This window comes from Cyprinus carpio, chromosome B4 (assembly GCF_018340385.1).
Source record: "Cyprinus carpio isolate SPL01 chromosome B4, ASM1834038v1, whole genome shotgun sequence".
Classification (NCBI taxonomy): domain Eukaryota; kingdom Metazoa; phylum Chordata; class Actinopteri; order Cypriniformes; family Cyprinidae; genus Cyprinus; species Cyprinus carpio.
Window position 1 is genome coordinate 28752219 of NC_056600.1, and position 8653 is coordinate 28760871.

The 8653-nt window shown below is 41.6% G+C and overlaps 1 long non-coding RNA gene across 2 annotated transcripts; it reads right to left on the reverse strand.

Annotated features, from left to right (window-relative positions):
* Positions 1-5933: 5933 nt before the first annotated feature.
* Positions 5934-6723, reverse strand: LOC109112039. Of its 2 annotated transcripts, none has more exons than XR_006154677.1 (3): positions 6688-6723; positions 6093-6588; positions 5934-6015 (listed from the first exon to the last, which is right to left on the reverse strand). It is a non-coding gene; the product is annotated as an uncharacterized LOC109112039 (long non-coding RNA). The 2 variants fall into 2 exon arrangements; XR_006154678.1 differs by having other exon boundaries at positions 5934-6018.
* Positions 6724-8653: the final 1930 nt, after the last annotated feature.

Below are 8653 nucleotides of genomic sequence, written 5' to 3' on the forward strand. Positions count from 1 at the left end.
ACAACAAAAATAACTCCACACAGCCACAGCACTGTTTTTCGTCTCTGAGCAACATGACAGCGTTTCGTTTCTGAATGAATCAACCGTTTAAATGATTCAGTTCAATCGCAATGACTCACTTGTTAACAGTGACTTGCTGCCACCTACTGGTGGTTTAAATTTCACATTTAAAGTATCTTTTCATTTTTTTTAAAATAATTTCAAATGTTACTATTCAACGTTTTTTTCTTTTGTTGTTTGTTTAAAATATCAAAACATTATCTATGCATTTGTAACTGCAGGTTAATGACCTGCCCAACTCAATCCGACCAGCTGAGTCCTTGGCCATCTTCAAGAATCGGCTAAAAAACACATCTCTTCCATCTTTATTTGACCCTCTAACTCTAGCACTCTCTATTCTAATTCTATTCTTAAAAAACACTTGTCTCTTTTAGACTTGCACTCTATTCATTTGCTGCTTGTTTTCTTAAAAGTCTAATCTTTTTGTATTCTATCTGTTTTCTTTTCATTTATTATAGAATTAACATAAGCAAAAAAACACCTAACGCAAGCTTGCTCTATTCTTTTTTTATTCTATCTGTTTTCTTTTTATTTATTATATTATTTAAAAGCCCTTGCTATGTGTACTGCATTAAGTTAACTGAGACTTGTTATAACACTTGTTTATCATTGCTCTTTTGTTGATTTTGATTGCTTCCATTGTCCTCATTTGTAAGTCGCTTTGGATAAAAGCGTCTGCTAAATGTAAATGTAAACCATCCTGTGTCCCTCTGCTGGTATTAAACAGTGTGGCATCTAAATGCCACTTCAGATGCACTTGTTTCCTCTTTCAAAGATTCATTTCTTGATATTTATACCATTTGCTTGGTAACAGCCCAAATGTCTCATTATTCTAATTGACAAATCATATGCAAGAATTTGACTCAAAAAGGTGATGCACACTTTAAGAAAAAATGGTTTTATAAATGTAAAAATGCTTATAAAAGGTTATATATATATATATATATAAAAACTTTATATATATATATATATATATATATATATAATATATATATATATATATATATATATATATATATATATATAAAAACTTATTGGTAGATTAATTTCTATCACTGGTGTGAACTGACCATCACAGAATCACAACCTTCATACATCGTTAGATTCACATAGCAGCTCAAATACATCGGCGTGACTGAAAAACTGGGAAATGCTTTTGGCTGTTGTGTGACGGCATTTTAAACGATTACACAAACAAATGTTTATTATGAGGTTGAGTTCAGTTATTTATTAGTCAGTTACTTATTTACGCTTTTATTTCCATATTGAATAACATGACGCTTGCATAATTTGAATCCAGTATAGCGTTGTTCCCATAGCCGTGATTGAAAGCTCTGTTTCTCTGGCATTTTCAAAGTCACGTAACATAAAAATACTGTGGCTTGGTTGGCATGATACACAGTCTAATGGTCTAACGAAATCCAGTTTTAAACGTCTTTTACTGTAACGTTACCCCTTTTATGGCCTGCATACAGACCGCTCGTTAAAGTCGCCAAACCAGTTCAGAAACAGATTCAAGTGTGGCCAGAAGGATCGTCTGAGGCTCTTCAGGACTGCTTTGATACAACTGACTGGAATATGTTTAAGCAGGCTGCCACTTATAATAACTCCACTGACCTCCAGGAGTACTCGGAGACTGTCACTGCCTACATCACCAAGTGTATTGAGGATGTAACAGTCACAAAAAACCATTACTGTCCGGGCCAACCAGAAGCCGTGGATGACAGGGGAAGTCTACAGACTCCTGGAGACGCGGAACGCTGCCTTCAGAGCTGGAGACGAGGGGGGCCTGAGAACAGCCAGGGCCAACCTATCCCGCGGCATCAGAGAGGCTAAGAGACAGTACTCTCCAGGAGGATAGCCCATCAATTCAGCGACAGCAGAGACACTCGGAGCCTGTGGCAGGGGATACAGACCATTACGGACTACAAGCCCCCACAGCGGACCTGTGACAGCAACATCTCTCTGCTGAACGAGCTGAACACCTTCTTCGCTCGCTTTGAGGCACAAAACAGCTCCACTGCACAGAAGACTCCACCTCCTCCCAGTGACCAGGTGATGATGCTGACCCCAGACAGCGTGAGGAGATCCTTCAGCAGGATCAATGCACGCAAAGCTCCGGGTCCTGACAACATTCCTGGGCGTGTACTGAGAGACTGTGCAGCAGAACTCACTGATGTCTTCACAGACATTTTCAACATCTCACTTAGTCAAGCTGTTGTTCCCACATGCTTCAAAGCTACCACCATCATTCCAGTCCCGAAGAAGCCATCTCCATCATGCTTCAATGACTACCGTCCTGTTGCACTTACTCCCATCCTCATGAAGTGCTTCGAACGGCTAGTCATGCACCACATCAAGTCTGCCCTCCCCCCCTCCCTGGACCCATTCCAGTTTGCATATCGGTCCAACCGGTCGACCGATGATGCCATCTCAACTACCCTCCACTCAGCACTCACACATCTAGAGGAAAAAGACTCATACGTCAGAATGCTGTTCATAGACTTCAGTTCAGCATTCAACACAATCATCCCTCAACAGCTCATTCACAAATTGGTCCAGCTGGGGCTCAACACTTCGCTGTGCAACTGTCTGTTGAACTTTCTGACTGGTAGACATCAGGCAGTACGGGTCAGCAGCAACACATCAAGCACCATCACACTGAACACTGGGGCCCCCCAAGGATGTGTGCTGAGCCCCCTCCTCTTCACTCTGCTGACCCACGACTGCACACCGTCACACAACTCCAACCTCTTTATTAAGTTTGCGGATGACACGACTGTGGTGGGTCTCATTAGCAACAGAGATGAGACAAACTACTGGAGCGAGGTGAGCCGCCTGGCCGGGTGGTGCAGTGACAACAATCTCTCTCTGAACGTGGAGAAGACGAAAGGAGATTGTTGTGGACTTCAGGAGAGCGCACACTCAGCATGTTCCTCTGACCATCAACGGTGCGACTGTGGAGAGAGTGAGCAGCACCAAGTTCCTGGGTGTGCACATCACAGAGGACCTCTCCTGGACCGACAACACTGCAGCACTGGCCAAGAAATCACAGCAAGCGTCTCTACTTCCTCCGCAAACCGAGGAGAGCCAGAGCCCACCCCCCCATCATGTACACCTTCTACAGAGGCCACCATCGAGAGCATTCTGACCAGCTGCATCACTGTGTGGTATGGGCGCCTGCAACCGCGTCCTGCCGGAAGACTCTGCAACGCATAGTGAGAGCAGCTGAGAAGATCATTGGTGTCTCTCTCCCCTCCCTCCAGGACATTTATGGAACCCGTCTCACTCGAAAAGCCTCAGCATTGCAGGTGATCCCACTCACCCGTCACACAGCTTCTTCAGTCTGCTGCCATCAGGGAGGAGACTGCGGACTCTCCAGGCCAGGACCAGCAGAATGAAGGACAGCTTCATCCATCAGGCTGTCAGGAAGCTGAACTCGCTCCCGAACTTCCCCCCCGTCCCTCTTCTGCCTCAGGCACCACTGAACTATGAAACCCCCCCCCCCCCAGGTCCCCACATCCCCAGGTCCTTCCCACCCCCCCCTCCTCTAACATACGAATGTCATGCACCAGTCACTTTGTGCAGCAGTGGTCTGCTCACTACCTCATTCACCATGGATCTGACATCATTCTACCCTCCTCATCAGTCAGTTTAATAAAATAACTGCTCTGAGCCCTTTGTCACTTTGTCACTTTTAATCAGACTGAATAAGCTATTTTTTTTATGCACTAAAAATCTTTTTATCTGCACTGTTTGTTCACTGGTTTGCACTCTATCTCTATCTGCCATGTGCCTTGCGCTGCTTTTATTTAACCTTATTTTTATTTTATTTTTTCTATTATGTCTTTTTTACATTCCCTTATTGTATAGTTTTATCTTATATTTTATATTTGATCTAGATTTTTTAGGCTCTACTGTTAGTGTTATCTGTATGCACCGGGGGTCTGAGAGTAACGCAATTTCGATTCTCTGTATGTATGTACTGTACATGTGGAAGAACAAAAAATAAAACATAACTAAACATAACTTAACTTACATAAACTACCTAATCCAACCAATACAAATGAATTAATTTATCTCAGGACGAGACCGCCCTTGTAAAGCAAAACGTGATTGGCTATAGCGAGATCGTGCTATGATTGGTCAGCGAAATGTGGCTGTTATCTGATTGGCTTGAGTAGACGGTGGGTGGAGTTCCACGTATTTGTGGATTGTCAGCACGTCTTGACGCAAGAAATGTTTCACAATTCGCAAATGCACAGGACGCGATTCACAAAAATGCATGCAGCTATCTACAGATGCACAGGATGCGATTCACAAATAAATGCCAGACAAAGCTGTGGTTGTGACATAAATATATATTTGTGAATATGTTTTTTTATTTGCAAATCTAATTTTAATTATTTGTGAATTTAATTCTTATTTGTGAAACTTTAAGATTTATTTGTGGATCTCATTAGATTTATTTGTCAATAATGTTTAATATTTTTAAATCTCTTTACATTTATTTGTGGATCATAATCTATTTATTTGGAATTAAGCAAACAATTCTATCTCCATAGTGGTAAAACATGATATCCGTTAACGTCCCCACCCTCACGAATCAACCTATCAAGGTCTGTACGGCTTAATCGAGTCTGTGTAGTAGGGTCGACATTACCTGATGCGGATGGTTGCAAAGTATCATTACCGACGGGGTGCTCTGTGTTGTCAGGATCAACCTCGGTACACCGCTGCCAGTGGGCTGTTTAAATCACCGCCGTGTTGTACAACGCGATCGTTGTCTAGGCTTAGCAGAGGATCAAACAAATTCATATTTGGATTTACGGCTAATTCAGAAAGATCCAAAATAGCAGGGGATTCTAGATTTAAACAAATACTGTTCTAAAGAGTCCGGCAGTATACTTAGCATTTCGATCTCGTCCGGTGTCAGTTCTGTGGAGGATTGGTCTGACCCGTCCATTTTTAGATTTCAGACCAAAACACGTACTATTACAAAATCAGAGTTAAAACAAGCATACATGAACTATTACAAATTTCATATAGTATAAAAAAAGCATACACAAACTATTACAAATTTCATATAGTATAAAAAAGCATACATGAACTATTACAAATTTCATATAGTATAAAAAAAAATCATAAATGAACTATTACAAAATCAGAATATAAAAAGCATATATGACTTGTTACAAAATCAGAGTATAAATGAAATATCGGATTATATGTAGACAAAGTATAAAAAAACCATAAATGAAATATTAAAAAAATCATAGCAGACGTGCGATTATAAGAATTACTCGGAATACATCTATATTCAATTTGACTCTGTGGTCTCATCTATGATGGTGAGAATAAGGTGATGCAAAATTAGCACCAATTCCCGTTGGTATTGACTCACCATATGATCATTTCTATCAAACTGCTGATCAATCGTTGATCTCATAGCATTGACGCGACGGAATATTTCATCGGCCAGATCTTGAATAAAGCGATCCTGCGCATCGAATCGACTGCGTGTCTCGAGGTGATAGGCATGGAGCTCGCCGTGCAACGTGTCTAATCTGCTATGGGTTTCGATTTGTCTGTCACGAGACTCGCTGTGCAACGCAATCAATTTGTCGTTAATATCATCTTGTACGTCATGGAGTTCGACGTATTTGTTGTTTATGTCAACCTGCGCGTCGCGAAACTCTTGACCAAATGATTCTATCAAATTAATGGGCCTACGAGGCGGAGGCAGATCATCGAATGGTTCATCAACCGGCTGACGCGCCGGAACTTCTTCCACTTCTACTTCTTCCGACGACGGTGAGTGAGAAGGATATGGTGTTTGACCCAGGTTGGTGGTTGAGACCTCGTCACGCGTGCTCGTCCAAGAACTCTGGTCCCAAGCATCGATTTGAGCCATACCCCAGGTTGTCACGTCATCCTTATGGCTTCTACTCGAGTCTGCTGGGTGTAAAAATAAAAATCTTAATAGTTTGACTCCGTCGGAGTTTAAATGCAAATAATGTGGATAGTCTTACCATAAAACAGCTCGGTCTCAGGACTGGTCGCCGGGCTGTTCGGTGGTGTCAGACAAAGAGTTTTCCTCTCTGGAGAGCTCTCAGGACTGATCGCCGGAGTAAAACGATAAGTCTTTCTTGGTGGTTCGCCGTCTGGTCCGTACCGGCGAGGTGGGACGATTTGTTTTTCTAGGCTTCTTTCTTGCTGGTTCGTCGCTGGGTCCAGGAAGTGGTTCGCCGCAGGATCCTATTGGATTCTCGACGTGCGCCAGAGTGGAATCAGGTAGGATGTGAGGTTTGTCTGTTACGTTGACGGTGGGATCTTCGTCGCCATCTTGCGTGAGATCGATAACTGTCTGGAAGCCGGGTTGGGTCATAAATTGTATGAAATCTAAAAAAAAAAAAAAAATTATTTATCATAAACAAAAAAAAATCTAAAATTTTTATTTCTCATAAAAAATGTTGGAGATGGATCTTGTTTTACCAGCGGCTGCGCTGTCTGGATCAATCGCGAGCGCTGTGAAAAAAAAAAAAAAAACATATATAAATTTATAAAAAGACAAAATTAAAATACGTTCATTTTAATTTATAAAAAGAATAGTTAATACGTACTTACATGTATTAATACCGTCAAAGGCTTGCTGCTCAATATCTGAACCTGAGATAAAAAATAAAAAACCTGTTTAAAACACATGGAGAGGGTTTTTATTTGCTAGATTAATGGAGCACACACACACATACAGAGACAGACTGTGACAAAGAAACACAAGGTCATAACATTAAACTGTCGCAGATGGCACAATTTTCACTATAACAGGATCATTTCACCCCAGACTCACCGGAGGGAGCCATTTCACCATCATATCCCTTTCACCGAGAGCAGTTAGCAACCGGGAAAATCGTGTTCATAGATGACGAACGGATAACGCGGTGGTAAAACGTCGATTTAACGGACACAGAATTGGTTTTCTGAAATCCTATACATAGCGAACTGAATTGAAGTCAAGTCAAGTCATCTTTATTTATATAGTGCTTTAAACAAAAAAGATTGCGTCAAAGCAACTGAACAACAATAATTAGGAAAACAGTGTCAATAATGCAAAATGACAGTTAAAGGCAGTTCATCATTGAATTCGGTGGTGTCATCATGCAGCTCAGTTCAGTTTAAATAGTATCTGTGCAATAATTTGCAATCAAGTCAACGATATCGCTGTAAATGAAGTGTCCCCAACTAAGCAAGCAAGAGGCGACAGCGGCAAGGAACCAAAACTCCATCAGTGACAGAATGGAGGAAAAAAACCTTGGGAGAAACCAGGCTCAGTCGGGGGGCCAGTTCTCCTCTGGCCAGACAAAACCAGCAGTTCAAATCCAGGCTGCAGCAAAGTCAGATTGTGCAGAAGAATCATCTGATTCCTGTGGTCTTGTCCGGTGGTTGTCTGAGACAAGGTCTTTACAGGGGATCTGTCTCTGGGGCTCTAGTTGTCCTGGTCTCCGCTGTCTTTCAGGGCTGTAGAGGTACTTTCTAGATGCTGATCCACCATCTGGGCTGGATACGTACTGGATCCTGGTGACTGCAGTGACCCTCTGACTTGGATACAGACTGGATCTGGTTGCTACGGTGACCTCGGAATAAGAGAGAAACAGACTAATATGAGCGTAGATGCCATTCTTCTAACGATGTAGCAAGTACATCGGGTGTTATGGGAAGTGTTCCCGGTTCCGGTTTACCTAATTAGTGCAGCCTAAAAATCCTTTAACGGATTTGGATATTAGAAGTGTATTAGTATGTTATGTGTAAGCCAGGTTAAAGAGATGGGTCTTTAATCTAGATTTAAACTACAAGAGTGTGTCTGCCTCCCGAACAATGTTAGGTAGGTTATTCCAGAGTTTGGGCGCTAAATGGGAAAAGGATCTGCCGCCTGCAGTTGACTTTGATATTCTGGGTATTATCAAATTGCCAGAGTTTTGAGAACGCAGCAGACGTGGAGGACTATAATGTAACAAGAGCTCGATCAAATACTGAGGTGCTAAACCATTCAGGGCTTTATGTAATAAGCAAGATTTTAAAATCTATACGATGTTTGATAGGGAGCCAGTGCAGTGTTGACAGGACAGGGCTAATATGATCATACTTCCTGGTTCCAGTAAGAACTCTAGCTGCTGCATTTGGACTAACTGGAGTTTGTTTACTAAGCGTGCAGAACAACCACCCAATAGAGCATTACAATAGTCTAACCTTGAGGTCATAAACGCATAGATTAACATTTCTGCATTTGACATTGAGAGCATAGGCCGTAATTAAGTTATATTTTTGAGATGGAAAAATGCAGTTTTACAAATGCTAGAAACGTGGCTTTCTAAGGAAAGGTTGCTATCAAATAGCACACCTAGGTTCCTAACTGATGACAAAGAATTGACAGAGCAGCCATCAAGGCTTAGACAACGTTCTAGGTCATTACATGCAGAGCTTTTAGGCCCTATAATTAACACACCTGTTTTTTCAGAATTTAGCAGTAAGAAATTACTTGTCATCCAGTTTTTTATATCGACTATGCATTCCGTTAGTTTTTCAAATTGGTATG